We start from the raw sequence: 20619 nt of genomic DNA, 5'->3' as shown, positions 1-20619 counted from the left end.
GCAGTAGGAGTACACTCGTGGGAAACCAGGAGGCAAAAAAGGGGACATGAGATAGCTTTGGGAAATAGGTTTAAGGAGAATCCAAAGAGATTCTACAAACACACTAAAGACAAAAGAATAACTAGGCAGAGAATAGCGACCCTCAATGATCAACAAGACTGTCTGTGGAACAGCAGAAGGTGGGAGAGATTCTGTATGTATTTCATGTCAGTTTTTACTGAAAGGCGATATCGAAGTTAGAGATGTTGGCAAAATCAATAGTGATAACTTGGCAAGTGTACATATTACAGAGGAGGAGGTACTGGATGTCTTAAAATGCATAAAGTTGGATAAATCCCTGGAATCTGATCAGGTGTATCCCAGAACTTTGTGGGTAATTAGGTAATCCATGCACCTCATGTTTTTATACACATAGATAAGATCACCTCTCAGCCTCCGACGCTGCAGGGAATACAGCCCCAGTTTATTCAACCTCTATTCAACCCCCAGACTAGCTCAAATCCTCCAACCATGGCAACGTTCTTGTGAATCTTTTCTGAACCCTTTCAAGTTTCACAACATTCTTCCAATAGGAGGGAGACCAGATTTGTACGCAACGTTCCAAAAGTGGCCTAACCAATGTCCTGTACAGCTGCAACATGATCTCATAACTCTTGTACTCAATACATTGTCCGATAAAGGCAAGCATACCAAATACCGCCTTCACTATCCTATCTACCTGCACTCCAAGGCCTCTTTGTTCAGTAACACTCCTCAGGACCTTACCATTAAGTGTACATGTCCTGCTAACATTTGTTTTCCCAAAATGCCACTCCTCAGCCATTTACCCATCTGATCAAGATCCCATTGTACTCTGAGGTAATCTTTTTCACTGTCCACTACCCCTCCAGTTTTGGTATCATCTCACTAACTATACCTCCTATGTTCACATATAAGTCATTGATATAAATGACGAAAGGTAGTGGATCCAGCAGTGATCCTTGTAACACTGCACTAGTCACAGGCCTCCAGTCTGAAAAGCAACCCTCCATCACCACCCTCTGTCTTCTGCCTTTGAGCCAGTTCTGTATCCAAATGGCTAGATCTCCCTGTATGCCATGAGCTCTAACCTTGCTGAGCAGTCAGTGTCATAGTGCAGGATGCTTTTTGGACTGGAAGCCTGTGATGAGCAATATTCTGTCAGGCTGGGTACTAGGTACTGGGTCCACTGCTTTTTGCCATTTATATAAATGATTTCTATGTGAATATAGGAGCTATGGTTTGTAGGTTTACAATAGACTCCAAAATTGGAGGTGCAATGGATAGCAAAGTTACCTGAAAGTACAATGAGACTCCGATCAAATGGGCTGAGGAGTGGCAGATGCAGTTTAGTTTAGATATATGTGAGGTTCTGAATTTTGGAAAAGCAAATCAGGGCGGGACTTCTACACTTAATGGGAAGGTCCTGGTGAGTGTGGCTGAACACATAGATCTTGGAGTGCAGGTTCATAATTCCTTGAAAGTGGAATCATAGATAGGAAGGGTAGTGAAGAAAGTGTTTGGTGTACTTGCCTTTATTGGTCTGTGCATTGAGTACATGAGTTGTGACGTCATTTTGCTGCTGTACAGGACATTCATTCAGCCACTTTGGAATTCTGCTTTCAGACCTGGTCTCCCCGCTGTTGGAATGATATTGTGAAACTTGAAAGGATTCAGAAAAGATGCAAAGATGTTGCCAGGGTTGAGGGATTGAGATATAGGGAGAGGCTGAATAGATTGAGGCTGTTTTCACTGGAGAATCGGATGCTGAGAGGTGACCATAGAGGTTGATAAAATTGTGAGGGGCATGGATAGGGTAAACAGCCAGGGTCTTATTCCTGTTTAGGTGAATCCAAAACTAGAAAGCACAGGCATGAGGGAAAAGATTGAAAAGGGATATTAGGGGCAAAGTTTCAAGCTGAACATAGTATGTGTATGGAATGAGCTGCCAGAGAAAGTGTGGAGGCCGGTACAGTTCCAACATTTAAAAGGCATCTCACTGGATATGTGATTGGGAAAGGTTTAAAAGGTTATGGGCCAAGGGCTGGCATATGGGACGAGATTAATTTAGGATATCTGGTCTGCTTGGACAAGTTGATCTGAAGGGTCTGTTTCTGTGCTGTACATCTCTATGGCACTAATAAATTAAAATTAAGATAGTTTCTCTTTTATGGAGAGTTAGCAGAAGGTCAGATAATTCTCCTTGGAGCTGAGAAGGTTAAGCAGTGATTTCGACCAGGAGTTGATTTGTTTCCAGGGTATTTCATTTACAGAGAGACAGAGTGAGAAATTTTTAACATCACAATTTTTAGTAACTATTTTCAGGTAACTGGCAAATAATGCAAAGAAAAATGTGAAGATTATTTTGCTCACTGAGTTCTGTGCATCTGCAACAGTTTGACCGACAGCTGGATGCAGATTCAGTAGTTATTGTCAAAACAAATTTGAAATTTAACATTTTTAAGGAAGGATTTGGAGGGCTATGTCCAAATGGGAGGTGAGTTGGGACTGACTGGCACCATCTCCAGAGGGAGAGAGTACAGCCCCAATGAGCTGAATAGCCTCCAGTCCCTGTGGTCTGTGATACTGACCCATTCACTGTGAATGATGAAGCTCATCACAGGGCAGAGCCGTAGAGATATACAGCATGAAAATAAACCCTTTGGTTAATCTGGTCCATGCTGACCAGATATCCCAACCTAATCTAGACCCATTTGCCAACACTTGGCACATATCACTTTACACCCTTCCTATTCATATACCCATCCAAATGCCAAATGGTTTAATTGTACCAACATCCTCCACTTCCCGGCAGAAGATTCCATACACGCACCAACCGCAGTGGGGAAAAAAAATTGCCCCTCAGATCCATTTTAAATTCTTCCCCTCTCATCTTAAACCTATGCCCTCTCATTCTGGACTCCCCGACCCCAGGGAAATGACCTTGTCTATTTATCCTACCCAGGCCCCTCATGGTTTTATAAACCTCTATGAGGTCACCCCTCAGCCTCTGATGCACCTGGGAGGATCCCACCACTCAGGTCACAATGGGGCCTGGCTGATTGACACAGCTTCAGACCAATAGGAGAGGTGTCATGATCCTCCAGCCAATGGGAGTGAATGAGGGGTGGGTCCAGCAGGCCAACACATGACCATCAGCTTTGCAGGCGCAGTGTCACTGTGAGGGGGGACTGAATATGAAGGAGTGGGAGAGACAGCAGATGCATTAAAATGTAGCTCCTGAAATGTAATAATGTCAGACTTACTCCCAGTGCCATGTGCTAATGAGAGCAGGAATGAGAAGGCAGATCAGCTGGATGTGTGGCTGGGGAAATGGTGTACCAGAGAAGGGTTTTGTTTCTTCAGGCACTGGGACTGTTTCTGGGTGGGACCAATACCAGCCTGACTGGTTACCCTGGGCAGAGCTGAGACAAATCTGGTGGGGGCTTTTGCCAGTTCTGTTGGTGAGTTTGTAACTAGTCTGGCAGGGGGATGGGAACTAAAGTGTAGGCTTAGAGGGTCAGATTCAGGACAGGGAATGGGAGGTAGAATATTAGTGATGTAGTTAGCGGCTCAGAAAGCCAAAGGAAATGAGGATTAAACGAAGATTGAGTCCCTGTTCAGCCATCAGTCCTGATATCCCAGGAATGTGAGTCAACAAAATATGGAGCTTTTTACGTGTCTATGACTCGATGTGCTTCTCGAAAAACTCAATGTGGTTTGTGAGACACGACCTGCCCTTGACGAAACCATATTGACGATCTGAAATCATACTGTTGTTTGCCAGATTATTACAAATAGTGTCTCTTATAATCCTTTCGAAAACCATTCCTCCAACAGAAGTAAGGCTGTTATTATAATTGCCAATGCCCCATCGATAAGTCTTCACCTGTGGCATGTACCTATCCCTTTTCATCGCTAAACTAAACATAACTGAATTATGATCACTCTCTCCAAAGTGCACACCTACACCTAAATCAAACACCTAGTCTAGTTCATGACCAAGCACCAGATCCAATGTGGCCTCCCCTCTTGTCGGCCCTTCGACATACTGTGTCAGGAAACCCTCATGTACACATTGGACAAAAACTGATCCATCCGACGTACTAGAATTATAGAATTTCCAGTCAATGTTGGGGAAGTTAAAGTCCCCCATAATGACCACCATGTCACTTTCACTCCTACCCAGAGTAATTTTTCTAATCCTCTCTTCCCCCTCCCTGGAACTCGGTGGCGGCCTATAAAAACTACAAGCAGTGTGACCTCCCCTCTCCTGTTTCTAACCTCAGCCCACACTACTTCAGTAGACAAGTCCTCACCAAATGTTCTCTCAGCCACCGTTATACTATCCTTGACTAACATGACATGCATGGCCCATTGCGGTGCTTCAAATTCCATGAGGCAGCCATACTGTCTATGACAGACAGACTCAGTCTGGAACCTCCTCTATCCTTAAGACCTTTATGCACTGCCTACGCTCAACCATTTCCCCTTTGCACGTTCCCTTTTCACCCCACCCCACCCACCCCACCCCACCCCACCCCACCCCACCTGCATCACTCCACAATTGGAGCTGTCAATGGCAGAAGTCTGTGGAATACCCTCCCTAACCTTCTCTATCCTCTTTTAAGATGTATTTTAAAATCATCCTTCTTAATCAATGTTTTGATCATCCATGAAACACCTTAGGAGATTTGCCATGATGAAAGATTCCATATTAAGCAAGTAGTTGTTGTTATTGCTGTACATTAGGGGAAACAGAAATAATGCTTTCAAAATTATAACAAGTAAGTCACTGATAGGCGAAGTGTGTAGGCCAAATAATAACATCACATTGGGATGGACAATAAAGAAAGAAATAGCTGATGCTTGTAAAAATGGTATGTCTATCACCATGGGTGATTTTAATCTACATGTAGATTGGTCGACCCAGCTCAGTCAGGGTAGCCTTGAGGAGTTCATTAAGTGTATACATGATAGTTTTTTTGAACAGTATGAAATGAAAACGACAAGGAGCAAGCTATCCAAGATCTGGCCCCTGTGCAATGAGACAGGAATAATTAATGACCTCAGAATTAGGGATCCTCTTGGAAGAAGTGATCACTGTATGGTTGAAGTAAGAATACATATGGAGAGGTGTGAAGATAAATTACCTGCCCTCGATCTATTCATAGCCAACTGCCGCTGTGACATTAACCATCTCAACTTCTCCACCCCTCTCACCCACTCGAACCTCTCAACCTCTGGACGTGCATCCCTCCACTCCATCAGTTCCAACCCCATCCTCACTATCAAACTGGCAGACAAGGGAGGCGCGGAAGTAGTTTGGCGCACCGACCTTTATACCGCTGAGGCTAACCGCCAGCTCGCGGACACCTCCTCCTCCTGCTGCCCCCTTGACCATGACCCCACCTCCCACCACCAAACCATCATCTCCCAGACCATCCATAACCTCATCACCCCATCCACCGCCTCCAACCTCATAGTCCCTCAACCCCACCGCCAGTTTCTTCCTCCTGCCCAAAATCCACAAACGTGACTGCCCCGGCCGACTCATTGTCTCAGCCTGATCCTGCCCCACCGAACTCATCTCTGCATACCTCGACACGGTCCTGTCCCCCTTAGTCTAAGAACTCCCCACCTACGTTCGGGACACCACCCACGCCCTCCACCTCCTCCATGATTTTCGTTTCCCCGGCCCCCAACGCCTTATCTTCACCAGTCCCTATACACCTCCATCCCCCATCACGAAGAACTCAAAGCCCTCCGCTTCTTCCTTTCCCACTGTACCAACCAGTATCCTTCCACTGACACCCTCCTACGACTGACTGAACCGGTCCTCACCCTGAACAACTTCTTCTCTTTCCAATCCTCCCACTTCCTCCAAACCAAAGGAGTAGCTATGGGCACCCACATGGGCCCCAGCTATGCCTGCCTCTTGATATGAGGAACAGTTCCATCTTCCGCAACTACACTGGCACCACCCCCCACCTTTTCCTCCGCTACATCAATGACTGTATCGGCGCTGCCTCATGCTCCCATGAGGAGGTTGAACAGTTCATCCACATTACTAACACCTTCCACCTCAACCTCAAATTCACCTGGACCATTTCAGACTCCTCCATCCCCCTCCTAGACCTTTCCATTTCTATCTCGGGCGACCAAAACAATACGGACATTAACTATAAACCGACCGGCTCCCACAGCTACCTAGACTACACCTCCTCCCACCCTGCCCCCTGTAAAAAACGCCATCCCATATTCCAAATTCCTTCGTCTCCACTGCATCTGCTCCCAGGAGGACCAGTTCCAATACCGTACAACCCAGATGGCCTCCTTCTTCAAAGACCGCAATTTCCCCCCAGACGTGGTCGACGATGCCCTCCACCTCATCTCCTCCACTTCCCGCTCCTCCGCCCTTGAACCCCGCCCCTCCAATCGCCACCAGGACAGAACCCCACTGGTCCTCTCCTACCACACCACCAAACTCCATATACAGCGTATCATCCGTCCTCATTTCAGCCACCTCCAAATAGACCCCACCACCAGGGATATATTTCCCTCCCCTCCCCTATCAGCATTCCGAAAAGACCCCTCCCTCCATGACTCCCTTGTCAGGTCCACACCCCCCACAAACCCAACCTCCACTCCCGGCACCTTCCCCTGCAACCACAAGAAATGCAAAACTTGCGCCCACACCTCCCCCCTTACTTCCCTCCAAGGCCCCAAAGGATACTTCCATATCCACCACAAATTCACCTGCACCTCCACACACATCATTTATTGCATCCGCTGCACCCGATGTGGCCTCCTTTATATTGGGGAGACAGGCTGCCTACTTGCGGAACGTTTCAGAAAACACCTCTGGAACACCTGGACCAACGAACACAACCACCCCATGGCTCAACACTTCAACTCCCCCTCCCACTCCACCAAGGACATGCAGGTCCTTGGACTCGTCCATCGCCAGACCATAGAAACACGACAGTTGGAGGAAGAGCTCCTCATCTTCCGCCTCGGAACAGTCCAACCACAAGGGATGAATTCAGATTTCTCCAGTTTCCTCTTTTTCCAGCCCCCCCACCTTGTCTCAGTCAAACCTCTCGAACTCAGCACCACCTTCCTAACCTGCAATCTTCTTCCTGGCCTCTCTGCCCCACCCCCACTCCGGCCTATCACCCTCACTTTGACCTCCTTCCACCTGTCGCATTTCCAACACTCCTCCCTACCTTTTATCTTAGCCTGCTGGACACCCTTTCCTCATTCCCGAAGAAGGGCCTATGCCCGAAACGTCGATTCTCCTGCTCCTTGGATGCTGCCTGACCTGCTGCTCTTTTCCAGCAACACATTTTCAGCTCTGATCTGCAGTCCTCGCTTTCTCCTCCAGTGCGAAGATAAAATCTAATACCTTGGTCCTGTGCTTGAACATGGGGAACTAAAATAGAATGAGGGAGAACCTGGATAATGTAGATTGGAAACAAAGATTTTATGGTGGGACTGTTGATGAGCAGTAAAAGATTTTCAAAGACATTTTAGGAAGTGCTCAGCAAAGGCATATTCCAGTGAAAAGGAAGGACTGTAAGAAAAGGCAGTGGACAAAAAGTAGGGAATTCTACACCAGTTAGTTTATTCTCTGTAGTTGGAGTGATGTTTGGGTCTATTATCAAGGAAGAAATAGCAGGGAATCTCAATACAAATTGTCCCATTGGGCAGACAGAGCATGGATTCATGAAGGACAGGTCATGCTTGACAAATCGTTTGGAATTCTATGAAGACATTTCGAGCAAGGTGGACAACGGGGACCCAGTGGATGCAGTGTACCTTGATTTCCCAAAGGCCTTCACCAAGGTGCCACGCAAGAGGCTGTTGCATTATATAAGGGTGCATGGGATAGAGTATTAGCATGGATAGAAGATTGGTTGAATAACAGGAAGCAAAGAGTCGGGATAAATAAGCCTTATTCTGGCTGGCAATCGGTAACTAGTAGTGTGCCTCTAGGATCAGTGTTGGGACTGCAATTATTTAGAATTGATACAGATGATTTAGAGTTGGGGACCACATGTAGGGTGTCAAAGTTTGCATATGAGACTAGGATGAGTAACAGAACAAAGTGTGCAGAGGACTGGGAAACTTTGCAGAGGAACAGAGATACATTGAGTGAGTGGGCAATGGGCTGGCAAGTGGAGTGTTATGTTCATAAATGTAAAGTCATACTCTTTGGTTGGAGTAACATTAATAAAAAGACTATTACTTGAATTTTTAAAAAGTTACATTATTTGCTATGCAGAGGCACCCGAACATCCTTCTGCAGGAGGGTTAGTCACCAGGTATAACAATCAATTCAGAAGGCAAATGGAATTTTGTCCTTCATTTCTGAAGGGATTGTGTTTAAAAGCAGAGGTTATGTTCTAGCTATAGTGGGTGCTGGTGAGGCCACACCTGGAGTACTGCATGCAGTTTTTATCTCCTGACGTGCTCAGGGATGTACTGGCCCTAGAGGGGGTGCAGAGGAGGTTAACTATGTTGATTCCGGTGGTGAGGGGTTTGGCTTAACAGAGACTGAGTAGATTGGGATTATATTCATTGGAATTCAGAAGCATGGATAGATATAAAATAATGAATGGAATAAATAAAGTAGAAGTAGAGAGGATGTATCCACTGGCAGGTGAAGCTAGGACAAGAGGGCATCACCACAAGGTTAGAGGCAGCAAATTTAGGAGTGAATTGAGAAGAAATGTCTTGACCTTGATGGGGTGCATTGCCCAGGGAAGTATTTGATGCTAGTTCAATGAATGTTTTTAAAGCTAAGTGTTAGAAACGAAAATCGCTTCTCAATAATCGCTCTAGACAAATTCAGGAAAACAAAGGTTTATTTACAAGTCTGCAGAGTTGGGCACCCTTCTGAGAAAAAGGCGCCCCGAGGTTTACAAAGTTTCTCATTATATACAGCACAAGTCCCTTCCCTCCTTGGCTCTAACGAGCCACGAGGTTCACATTCTTAAACTGTCATTATTCTCCATTTTGCACCCTTATCACAAAGTCTGCAACAAATGTCTCCAGAGTTGTTTTTTTACCCTGTAGTCTTATCAGTCAAAGACTTATTCTTCTCTGTCTGTGCTAGCGGTCTTGTCAATCTGTAACAGATGTCTCTCGAGTTGTTTTTCTATCCTGCAGTCTTATCAGTCAAGGACTCATTCTTCTCTGTCTGTGTTAATGGTTTCATCAATCAAGGACTTGTTTTTACTCTGCTCACAAAATGTCAGCATTTGCACAATTTAAATTATCCCACTCTTGAGTATACAAAATGTTTTAGAAAAGAAGCAAAAGTCTTGTCTTTTATTATAGAGAAGCCTGTTGGGTCAGGCACATCTTAATTGTTTGAACCGAAATTGCCTCTCACAATTCCACCCTTTTTCTTTTTAAGATGTGCCTGACGAAGATAAGCCCCTCCCCAAGGGCCCGGGAAATCCTTGGTCTTTCGCAGCAACATCACTTTAAGTTCACGCGTCCCATGTTGTGGAACCGCCACTGCCTGGAGTTGGGAAATATTTTTCTGAATTAAAAACTGAATACAGGGGGTTAGGCAGGGTAATATGAGGAGAAGCATCACGCTCCCCCCCCCCCCCAACCACCAGCAACGCCGTGCGCCACCAACTACCACCCAGGAGACCATCCCACCATCCGATGCCACTAAGAGGACGCCAGGATTGTACTGGCACATGGGCCAATTTCCGAATTTCATCGGAAATTTTCAAAACCGCTTTACCATTATCGTCAATTTCTAGACAACAGTTAGTCAGGTTAAATTTCCTGCACACGCCCCCCCTCCGAGGCCAACAGATAATCCAAGGCAAGTCGGTTTTGGTATATAGCAGCCCTCATCTGATCCTGCTGCTTAGCCAGCAACTCCAGGGCCAGGGCAGTCTGGTTAGTAATAACCTCTACAACTGCTTGGAGCCTGATAATTCGATTTAACATATAGATAGGAGTACGGTATCCCCATGATCCGTCCTGTGCCCATGTAGCTGGCCCGTAGTATTCAATAATCCGGGCCGGTGGCCACTCATCCCCCCCAATCACCGACTTGGATATCCCTTGGCGACCTACGGAGGGAGTCAAAGAGTTTAATTCCCAAATCGTTGCCTTCCTTCCGTGGTAATAGGAAGAACGCAGGTCGTATTAGACCCAGGAAGCATACCCCAGCCCATCCCATGGGCAGTTTGGGGTATGCCTGATTACCGCATATCCAAAATAGGCCATCTGGAGCAGGCCCTCCCTGCCTCACAACGTCATCCCACAGTTCCTTTACCCCAGGGACGCCCTCATAAGGACCAGGACCACTGCAATTCCAGTAATCAGCCCCCAGCTCGTCAGAGGAGGAATCAGTACGTAATGGAACGCAATTTCCATGACCTCGGTTTGCAATGTACCAAGTAATATCCTCAGGCCACCATACTCGCGTGGTCGCATCCAATACATTCTGACAGGGACTAATCCCTACCTCCACGGTCCCCTTGCCTTCAATACAGAACTGGCCCTCAGGGCTGTTTGTCAGTCTCCACCCCTGGCTTTTCCTTTCGTTGACATGAGTCCAAGTGGTTTGCAGCAATTCCCATATGTCTAAGCTTTGACCAGTCCACGGCCATTGTTCCGACATATGCGGCCCCCCACAAACCCAGCAATTGCTAACATTTAAAACAGTGGCTATTCTAGAGGTGAGATCAATAAACAGGTTTTGTGTAACATCAGGGAGTTCAATCTTTTCTTCTACCTCTTCGTATACAGATGGCACTTTAGAGAGCACGACCGTTCCCTGACGGTCTTGCTCTTTCCCCAACCCCCGATCAGTGTTCTGTATCTTGGCCTCCTTGACTCTGTCAACCTGCTCCCTGAGCAACACGGAGGATGGGTCCCACCTCCCAGTTTTGCTAACACACACCCAGCGGTCATTTATAGGGCATCCACGGATTTTGCCACCGTATCCTTTATTATACACCTGATAATAGGGTCTTCCACCCTCCCAACATTCGTGTCGTGCACTCACATCGTAACACCAATCGTCCACATGGGAGTGAGACACAAATGATCCCGAGTAGATTCGAATCCCAAGCCTTACTGTAGTCCGACATTTGTCACATCTCCCCTCGCCCTCCCCCACATACAGGAGTAAACTGATCAATATCCCCACCAATACAGTCCAAGTCGAGTTCATTATCGCTGTCTTTTCAGTTTTACCACCAACGGCTTGTCCTCTTGCTCGCATGTCCAAGTGCTCTCTCCTTCAGGCGGAACAGGCCCCTTTATCCTTGATGCGTGGACCCACCCTTTTTCTTTCGTCCGAACAGCTGCTTCAGTTGTTAACAGAACCAGGAACGGTCCTTCCCACCGCGGCTGGAGCTTTTCGGCCTTCCAGGTCTTAACAAGTACCCAATCTCCGGGCTCCACCTTATGCAAGAGGATGTCGAGCGGCGGAGTCTGAGCCAGGAGACCCTTCCTCCGGAGTTCTGCAAAAGAACGGGATAAGGCCAGTAAATAGTTTCTGACAAATACATCTCCCCCTTGTAGAGTGGGACAGCCATCAACCTTACTCCAATATGGTAATCCGAACAGCATTTCATAGGGGGAAACCCCGACATCCCGGCGAGGTTCCGTACGTATCCTCAATAGGGCAATGGGAAGGCACTTCGGCCAAGGTAACTTAGTTTCTAACACCAGCTTAATTGGGTCTTGAGCGTGCCATTCATTCTCTCAACCCGACCCGAACTCTGAGGATGCCAGGGTGCATGGAATTTCCATTGGATACCCAGGGCAGTACAGATCAAATGGTGTAGCTTAGAAATAAAATGTGTCCCACAGTCTGAGTCGATAGATTCCATTATGCCATATCTCGGGATTATGTTCTCTAACAACAGTCGGGCCACGGTTGGTGCATCGTCTTTGGCGGTTGGGAAAGCCTCTACCCAGTGAGTGAAATGGTCTACTATTACTAGCAGATATTTCCATCTCTGTACTGGGGGTAATTCTGTAAAGTCGACTTGGATCCTCTGGAATGGCCGAATTGCGAGGGGCTGACCACCGGCTGGCATAGAACGCATGGCTTTCTGGTTAATACGCTGGCAAGTGGGGCATCCGACTACTACTTGTTGGGCTAACGTGTATATACCCCTGCATACATCGTCCCTCAGGATCATGTCACACATGGCTTGCACCCCCCCAGTGGGTCTGATGGTGTAATCGGTGCAGAATACCCCGGGTGATCTGTTTGTTCAGTACTTGTCTCCCATCAGGAACCGTCCACTTCCCGTTAGTATCTAGCCGGGCACCCAATTGATCCATTTTATCAATATCCCCCTGGGTGAAGACGGGTTGTTTAGCGAGCCCTTCCCTCAACGGTATTAACGTTAACAATTGGACGGATTTTTCGACCGCTGCCCGCTTGGCTTCCTCATCTGCCAGCCAGTTTCCCACCGCTTCCGGTGTCGACCCCTTCTGGTGACCGGGTACATGGACTACTGCGAGTTCCGTAGGTAACGCCAGGGCTTCCAACGTTAGGCTGATCATTTGTTCGTGAGCCAATTCTTTTCCCCGGGAAGTTATCAATCCTCTCTCTTTCCAGATTTTTCCGAAAGTATGAACGATTCCATATGCATACTTTGAGTCAGTATATATGGTCCCCACTTTCCCTTCCAACAACTTCAGGGCCCTCTGGAGGGCGTACAACTCACAGGATTGGGCTGACCACTTCCCGGGCAGTCGTCCGGACTCAATCGTCCGTTTCGTTGCACCATCTACGACAGCATAGGCACTGTACCGGACCCCACTGACGCACCGGGAGGATCCGTCGATGTACAGTTCCTGTCCCTCACCCAGCGGGGCCTCTTGCAGGTCCTCTCGGCTTTTGGTCTGCAAGTCTACAAATTCCACACAATCATGCTCCTGTTCCCCATCTGCAGGACGTCCGTATAGAAACTGGGCAGGGTTGCAACTGAGATCTTTTGCAAAATTGAGATCGTCCCCGGTCATCAAAATCGTCTCATACTTCAGGATGCGAGAGTCTGTTAACCAGCGGTGAGCCTTCTGAGCCAGTATGGTACTAACCGAATGTGGGGAGTATACTATGATTCTTCCTCCAAAGGTAAGTTTCCGGGCCTCTTCTACTAACATTGCCGTAGCTGCCACTGCCTGTATACAGGTCGGCCATCCACATGACACAGGGTCTAACATTTTTGACAAAAATGCAACCGGCTGACGTTTCCCTGCCCACAGCTGGGAAAGCACACCCTGGGCAATTCCGCCGGCGCTATTGACATATAACTGGAACGGTTCCTTCAGGGTGGGTAAAGCCAATACCGGAGCTCGGATCAGTTTACTTTTAATAATATTAAATTGCTGCTCCTCCTCATCTGACCAGTCCACCTTTTGTCCTTCTTGTCCCAGTTTGTCGTACAAAAATTTTACTAAAGTGGTGTAACTTTCAATCCATATCCGGCAATACCCTACTAGTCCCAGGAATTGTCTGATTTCCTTCTTCGTCCTGGGTATTGGCATACCCGTAATCCCCGATATTCGTTCCGGCGTGATACGGCGATGCCCCTTACTGACTTGATGGCCCAGATATCTTACTTCTTGCTCCACAAACTGGAGTTTTGTCCTGGAGACACGTAGTCCCTGTTTCCCCAGGAAGTTCAGCAGGGCAACGGTATCTGCTCGTAACTCCTCTTCTCTTGGTCCTGAGAGTCAGAAATAGGAAAGGTGCAGTCACCTTGTTGGGTGTTTATTATAGGCCCCCCAATAGCAGCAGAGATGTGGAGAAACAGATTGGGAAACAGATTTTGGAAAGGTGCAGAAGCCACAGGGTCGTAGTCATGGGCGACTTCAACTTCCCAAATATTGATTGGAAGCTCTTTAGATCAAGTAGATTGGATGGGGCGGTGTTTGTGCAGTGTGTCCAGGAAGCTTTTCTAACGCAGTATGTAGATTGTCCAACCAGAGGGGAGGCCATATTGGATTTGGTACTCGGTAACGAACCGGGACAAGTGGTGGGCTTGTTAGTGGGTGAACATTTTGGTGATGGCGACCACAATTCTGTGACTTTCACCTTGGTTATGGAGAGAGATAGGTGCGCACAACAAGGAAGTTTCTACAATTGGGGGAAGGGAAATTACGATGCTGTAAGACAGGATTTGAGGAGCATACGTTGGGAGCATAGGCTGTCAGGGAAGGATGTGGTGGAAATGTGGGACTTTTTCAAGGAGCAGATACGACGTGTCCTTGATATGTATGTACCGATCAGGCAGGAAAGAAATGGTCGTGTGAGGGAGCCTTGGTTGACGAGGGAGGTTGAATGTCTAGTAAAGAGGAAGAAGGAGGCTTACATAAGGTTGAGGAAACAAGGTTCAGACAGAGCAGTGGAGGGATACAGGATAGCCAGAAGGGACCTGAAGAAAGGGATTAGGAGAGCTAAGAGAGGGCATGAAAAATCCCTGGCGGATAGGATCAAGGATAACCCCAAGGCATTCTATGCGTATGTGAGAAACCTGAGAATGACAAGAACGAGGGTAGGTCCGATCAAGGACAGTGGTGGGAGACTGTGTATTGAGTCGGAAGAGATAGGAGAGGTCTTGAACAAGTACTTCTCTTCAGTATTTACGAACGAGAGGGACTGTATTGTTGAAGAGGAGAGTGTGAAACGGACTGATAAGCTAGAAGAGATATCTGTTAGGAAGGAAGATGTGTTGGACATTTTGAACAACTTGAGGATAGACAAGTCCCCCGGGCCTGACGGGATATATCCTAGGATTATGTGGGAAGCAAGAGAGGAAATTGCAGTACCGTTGGCAATGATCTTCTCGTCTTCACTGGCAACGGGGGTGGTACCAGGGGACTGGAGAGTAGCGAATGTTGTGCCCCTGTTCAAAAAAGGGAATAGGGATAACCCCGGGAATTACAGGCCAGTTAGTCTTACTTCTGTGGTAGGCAAAGAAATGGAAAGGGTACTGAGGGATAGGATTTACGAGTATCTGGAACGGCACTGCTTGATTAGGGACAGCCAGCACGGATTTGTGAAGGGTAGGTCTTGCCTTACAAGTCTTATTGAATTCTTCGAGGAGGTGACCAAGCATGTGGATGAGGGTAGAGCAGTGGATGTAGTGTACATGGATTTTAGTAAGGCATTTGATAAGGTTCCCCATGGTAGGCTTATGCGGAAAGTCAGGAGGCATGGGATAGAGGGAAATTTGGCCAATTGGATAGAAAACTGGCTAACCGGTCGAAGTCAGAGAGTGGTAGTAGATGGTAAATATTCAGCATGGAGTCCAGTTACAAGTGGAGTTCCGCAGGGATCAGTTCTGGGTCCTCTGCTGTTTGTAATTTTTATTAATGACTTAGATGAGGGAGTCGAAGGGTGGGTCAGTAAATTTGCAGATGATACAAAGATAGGTGGAGTTGTGGACAGTGAGGAGGGCTGTTGTCGGCTGCAGAGGGACTTAGATATGATGCAGAGCTGGGCTGAGGAGTGGCAGATGGAGTTCAACCCTGCCAAGTGTGAAGTTGTCCATTTTGGAAGAACAAATAAGAATGCGGAATACAGGGTTAATGGTAGGGTTCTTGGTCAGGTGGAGGAACAGAGGGATCTTGGGGTCTATGTACATAGATCTTTGAAGGTTGCCACTCAGGTGGATAGAGTTTGTAAGAAGGCCTATGGAGTATTATCGTTCATTAGCAGAGGGATTGAATTCAAGAGTCGTGAGGTGATGTTGCAGCTGTACAGGACTTTGGTTAGGCCACATTTGGAGTACTGTGTGCAGTTCTGGTCGCCTCACTTTAGGAAAGATGTGGAAGCTTTGGAGAGGGTGCAGAGAAGATTTACCAGGATGTTGCCTGGAATGGAGAGTAGGTCGTACGAGGATAGGTTGAGAGTTCTCGGCCTTTTCTCGTTGGAACGGCGAAGGATGAGGGGTGACTTGATAGAGGTTTATAAGATGATCAGAGGAATAGATAGAGTAGACAGTCAGAAACTTTTTCCCCGGGTACAACAGAGTGTTACAAGGGGACATAAATTTAAGGTGAAGGGTGGAAGGTATAGGGGAGATGTCAGGGGTGGGTTCTTCACCCAGAGAGTGGTGGGGGCATGGAATGCGCTGCCCGTGGGAGTGGTAGAGTCAGATTCATTGGCGACCTTTAAGCGGCATTTAGATAGGTACATGGATGGGTGCTTAATCTAGGATAGAAGTTCGGCACAACATCGTGGGCCGAAGGGCCTGTTCTGTGCTGTATTGTTCTATGTTCTATGTTCTATGTTCTAAGAGATCATCGACATATTGGAGCAATTGATTTTCAGCGTTACACCGAAATCCTCCTAAGATCTGCTCCAGTATTTGTCCAAACAAGTTGGGTGACTCCGTGAATCCCTGCGGCAAGACTGTCCATCTTAACTGTCGCTTTCGTCCTGTGAAGGGATTCTCCCATTCAAATGCAAAAAGGTTCCGACTTTCTTCGTCAAGGGGGAAACTCCAGAAGGCATCCTTCAGATCTATTACGCTGAACCATTCATGTTCGGGGGGACTTTTACTCATTAACGTGTAGGGATTGGGTACCACCGGGTACCTAGCCTGGACTACTTCATTCAACCCCCGCAAGTCTTGCACCAGCCTATACGTCCCATTCGGCTTCCTCACAGGGAGTATTGGAGTATTGAAAGGGGACATACATTCCTCCAGTAGTCCATCTGTGATTAATTTTTCTATCACAGGTTGTAACCCCTCCCATCCTTCCACAGCAATCGGGTACTGTTTCCTTCTTACCGGGCCTCTTCCTGGTAACATGGTGATTTGGAGAGGTTTGATAATTAGACCCCCTCTGTTCCCCTCTCGGTACCATACTTCCGGGTCTATTTGTTGATCATCTTCTTCAGTGAGAGAGAACAACCTTACCACCATTTCCCCGTTACTTGGTACCGTTCCGATCCCTAGTTTGACCTGCAAGTCTCTTCCTAACAAATTAAACCCCGCCGATGGCAGTAGAAGGAGGTCTCGTTTAGTAGTTCTGTTTTCATACCCAATTTCCACGTCCTCCACTACTGGGACTTGCAATGTCTTTCCTCCAATTCCAGATACCCCCATAACCTTTCCTCCTGCTCGGGTGCCGGGGGGTATTTGGATTATACTTGATCTTTCGTCTCCCGAGTCCACCATAAATGTGATCGCCGATCCTTGGGGTCCTACTTTCAAGTTTACCAGGGGTTCCTGTCGATAGTCCTTTTGCCCCAAGGGTAGGAATCCCCGACCCCCCTAATCTTCCTCCATCAGGGCGTACGACCGCACCTCCCGCTTGTAGCGGGGGCACTCTCGTTTAAAATGTCCCTCTTCATTACAGTAGTAACATCTGAGTATCCTCTTCGTTTCCCTGTCGCGGTCTCGCGTTCCTCCACTCTTCCTTTGTTCCGGCCATGGTTCTCTTTTCCTCTGCTCTTGCCACGACTCTCCCCTTTCCTGTTCCTGCCACGGCTCTCCCTTTTCCCTCCTTCCAGCTGTCACTTGTTGCACCGTCTGCATCATTATCTTTGTCGCCTTCTTTTGCTTCTCATCGTCCCTTCTCACAAACACCTTTTGCGCCTCCCGTAGTAGTTCACTGAGAGATTTACTATCCCAATCATCCATCTTCTCTAACTTCTTTCCTATGTCCGGCCAGGCTTTTGATACAAACTCTACCCGTATGAGTTGTTGTCCCACTTCTGTCTCAGGGTCCACCCCAGCGAACTGCTGCAAGTTCTTCCTAATCCTGTCTAGGAAGTCTGTAGGGGTTTCCTCCGGGTTTTGATGATTCCCAAAGGCCTTGGTAAAATTGTGCCCCTTCGGGGCTGCCTGCCTTATTCCTTTTATTCAATTTTCCCGCATGTCCCTCATGTTGCGCCGTCCTTCTTCCGTTTGCTTATCCCACTCGGGGTCGGTGAGGGGAAATTTCTGCTCCCCTCCTGCTCTTCCCTCTCTCTCCCAGACCAACAGCGCAGTTTGTCGTATCATCTGTCGCTCCTAGCTAGAGAACAATGTTCCCATAATGGAATACATCTCATCCCACGTGTAAGTATTCGGCCCCAGGAACTGATCTAATTGTTCAGCCAGGCCCATGGGGTCCTCCAGTAGGCCCTTCATCTCCCTCTTGTAATTCCGTACTTCAGTACTCGTTAAGGGGACGTTCACATATCCCGTCCCTCCTTCCTCGCCTCCCATGGGCACTTCCCGGAGTGGATTCATTCTTACAATCGAGACAGGGTTTTGTCTGTGACTCCTTTCAGTTTGAGATCTAGTCTGTACTCCTGAGGCTCCCGGTGGTTCCTCCCCTTGTTCTTCCCCTTCCCCTGAATCGTCGCCACCCGAAGGAATATTTTGTGGGGCAGACGGGGTCACGTAGGGCGGCGGTAAGTGATCTAAAGGTTCCCATTCGTTCTGCCCTTTCGAGTCTTCATTAGTTACCTTCATTTTGCAAGATATCGTAACCGGTAGCCAACAAAGGGCGTAATCACTTTCCTCCCGAGTAACATTAGGTTTGGAATTGACATATAAAATTAGAGCTTGCCAGACCCAGTCTTCGTCAGTGCCGAATCTAGGCCACCACACTGAGTCTCCCTGAATAGGTTTCTGGGACCACGTTTGACAGTATTTCACCATCTGTTGTCTAGATTTTCCTTTTCTCCTACCCTGATCCCAATTATTTAACATTCTTCCTAACGGACTATCATCAGGTACCCCGGGGTATTTTTCATTGTCTACGTTCAAGCCTACCTTTCCCTTATTCGCCTTGGATCCCTTAATTCCCATTGCCGAGGACTTTGTAAAATCGGAGATTCTTGTATTATCCCGTGATAATCTATCACGATTTAGCCAATTCCCGGACCATCAGTCACGTGATCGCCCAGGTCCCTTTGCAGGCACCCCCGGTCTTTGGATTCCTGTGTCCTACGTCTCTGTGAAACAGATCACAGGCACCCCGTAGGTCTATGTTCCTCCGCAAACAACGGTCTCTGCAAAATCTCTCACAGACGAGCCTTGGTCTCTAGATTCCTGAGTCCCATGCCTCTGTAGAAAAACCTACAGGCACTCCGCAGGTCCCCAGTCCTCCGGAAACACGGTCCCCGCAAGTTTTTTCTTACCTGGGTTCGGTGCATCGAAATTACTCGATCGTGAACCGACCCCACTGCCTCGGCCACACCCCTTCTTTGGTTTCCTGAGCCTTCCGGATATCACTCGCTCAAGCCGCGCGGGGCGACAAGCAAGGAATCAGGGACTGCCGAACTCGGCAGGGTGCACCTTCTCCGATGTCCTTCCTCAGCTCCCCTCGTGGCCGGAGAGTTGATCGGATGAGCCCCCAAGTTTGTTAGAAACGAAAATCGCTTCTTAATAATCGCTCTAGACAAATTCAGGAAAACAAAGTTTTATTAGCAAGTCTGCAGAGTTGGGCACCCTTCTGAGAAAAAGGCGCGCTGAGGCTTACAAAGTTTCTCACTATATACAGCACAAGTCCCTCCCCTCTTTGGCTCTAAAGAGTCACGAGGTTCACATTCTAAACCGTCAGTATTTTTCCATTCTGCACACTTGTCACAAAGTCTGCAGCAGATGTCTCCCGAGTTGTTTTTTTCTACCCTGTAGTCTTATCAGTCAAGGACTTATTCTTCTCTGTCTGTGTTAGTGGTCTCATCAATCAAGGACTTGTTTTTTACTCTGCTCACAAAATGTCAGCATTTGCACAATTTAAATTATCCCACTTTACTCTGCTCACAAAATGTTCTTACAAAAGAAGCATGTCTTGTCCTTTATTATAGAGAAGCCTGTTTTACCCCACCCCTATAGCTCTATTCCCAAGTCTTTAGGGTAATGCACATCTTAATTGTTTGAACCGAAATCGCCTCTCACAGTTAGTTACAGCCTGGAATCTAATTGAGGGGTTCAGGATGGTTTATATTCAGAAAAACAGATAGCCCGGGGTGAGTTACAGCCTGGAATCTAATTGAGGGGTTCAGAGTGGTTTACATACAGAATAACAGATATCCCGGAGTGAGTTCTAGCCTGGAATCTAATTGAGGGGTTCAGAGTGTTTTATGTGAAGAATAACAGATACCCTGGAGTGAGTTACAGCCTGGAATCTAATTGAGGGGTTCAGAGTGGTTTATCTTCAGAATAACAGATATCCCGGAGTGAGTTACAGCCTCGAATCTAATAGCGGGGTTCAGAGTGGTTTATATACAGAATAACAGATATCCCGGAGTGAGTTAAAGTCTGGAATCTAATTGAGGGGTTCAGAGTGGTTTATATACAGAATAACAGATAGCCCGGAGTGAGTTAAAGCCTGGAATTTAATCGAGGGGATCGGGGTGGTTTATATACAGAAAACAGATACCCTGGAGTGAGTTAAGGCATGGAATCTTATTGAGGGGTTCAGACCTGTTTATATACAGAATAACAGATAGCCCTGAGTGAGTTACAGCCTGGAATCTAATCAAGGGGTTCAGTGTGGTTTATGGACAGAATGTAGTGAGTCACAAAATCGCGGAGTCATATACTCCTAGGGATGTACAGCATGGAAACAGACCCTTTGGTCCAACCCGTC

The 20619-nt window shown here is 47.3% G+C and overlaps 1 long non-coding RNA gene across 1 annotated transcript in view; it reads left to right on the top strand.

Moving 5' to 3' along the window:
- The window catches only part of LOC140458554 (uncharacterized), a 115609-nt gene that overhangs the window by 35060 nt on the left and 59930 nt on the right, over positions 1 to 20619 (top strand). The window lies entirely within an intron of this gene.

Source organism: Chiloscyllium punctatum, chromosome 33 (genome assembly GCF_047496795.1).
Source record: "Chiloscyllium punctatum isolate Juve2018m chromosome 33, sChiPun1.3, whole genome shotgun sequence".
Lineage (NCBI taxonomy): Eukaryota > Metazoa > Chordata > Chondrichthyes > Orectolobiformes > Hemiscylliidae > Chiloscyllium > Chiloscyllium punctatum.
Note: the sequence above shows the minus strand (reverse complement) of the source record. Positions and strands in the feature narration are given on the sequence as shown.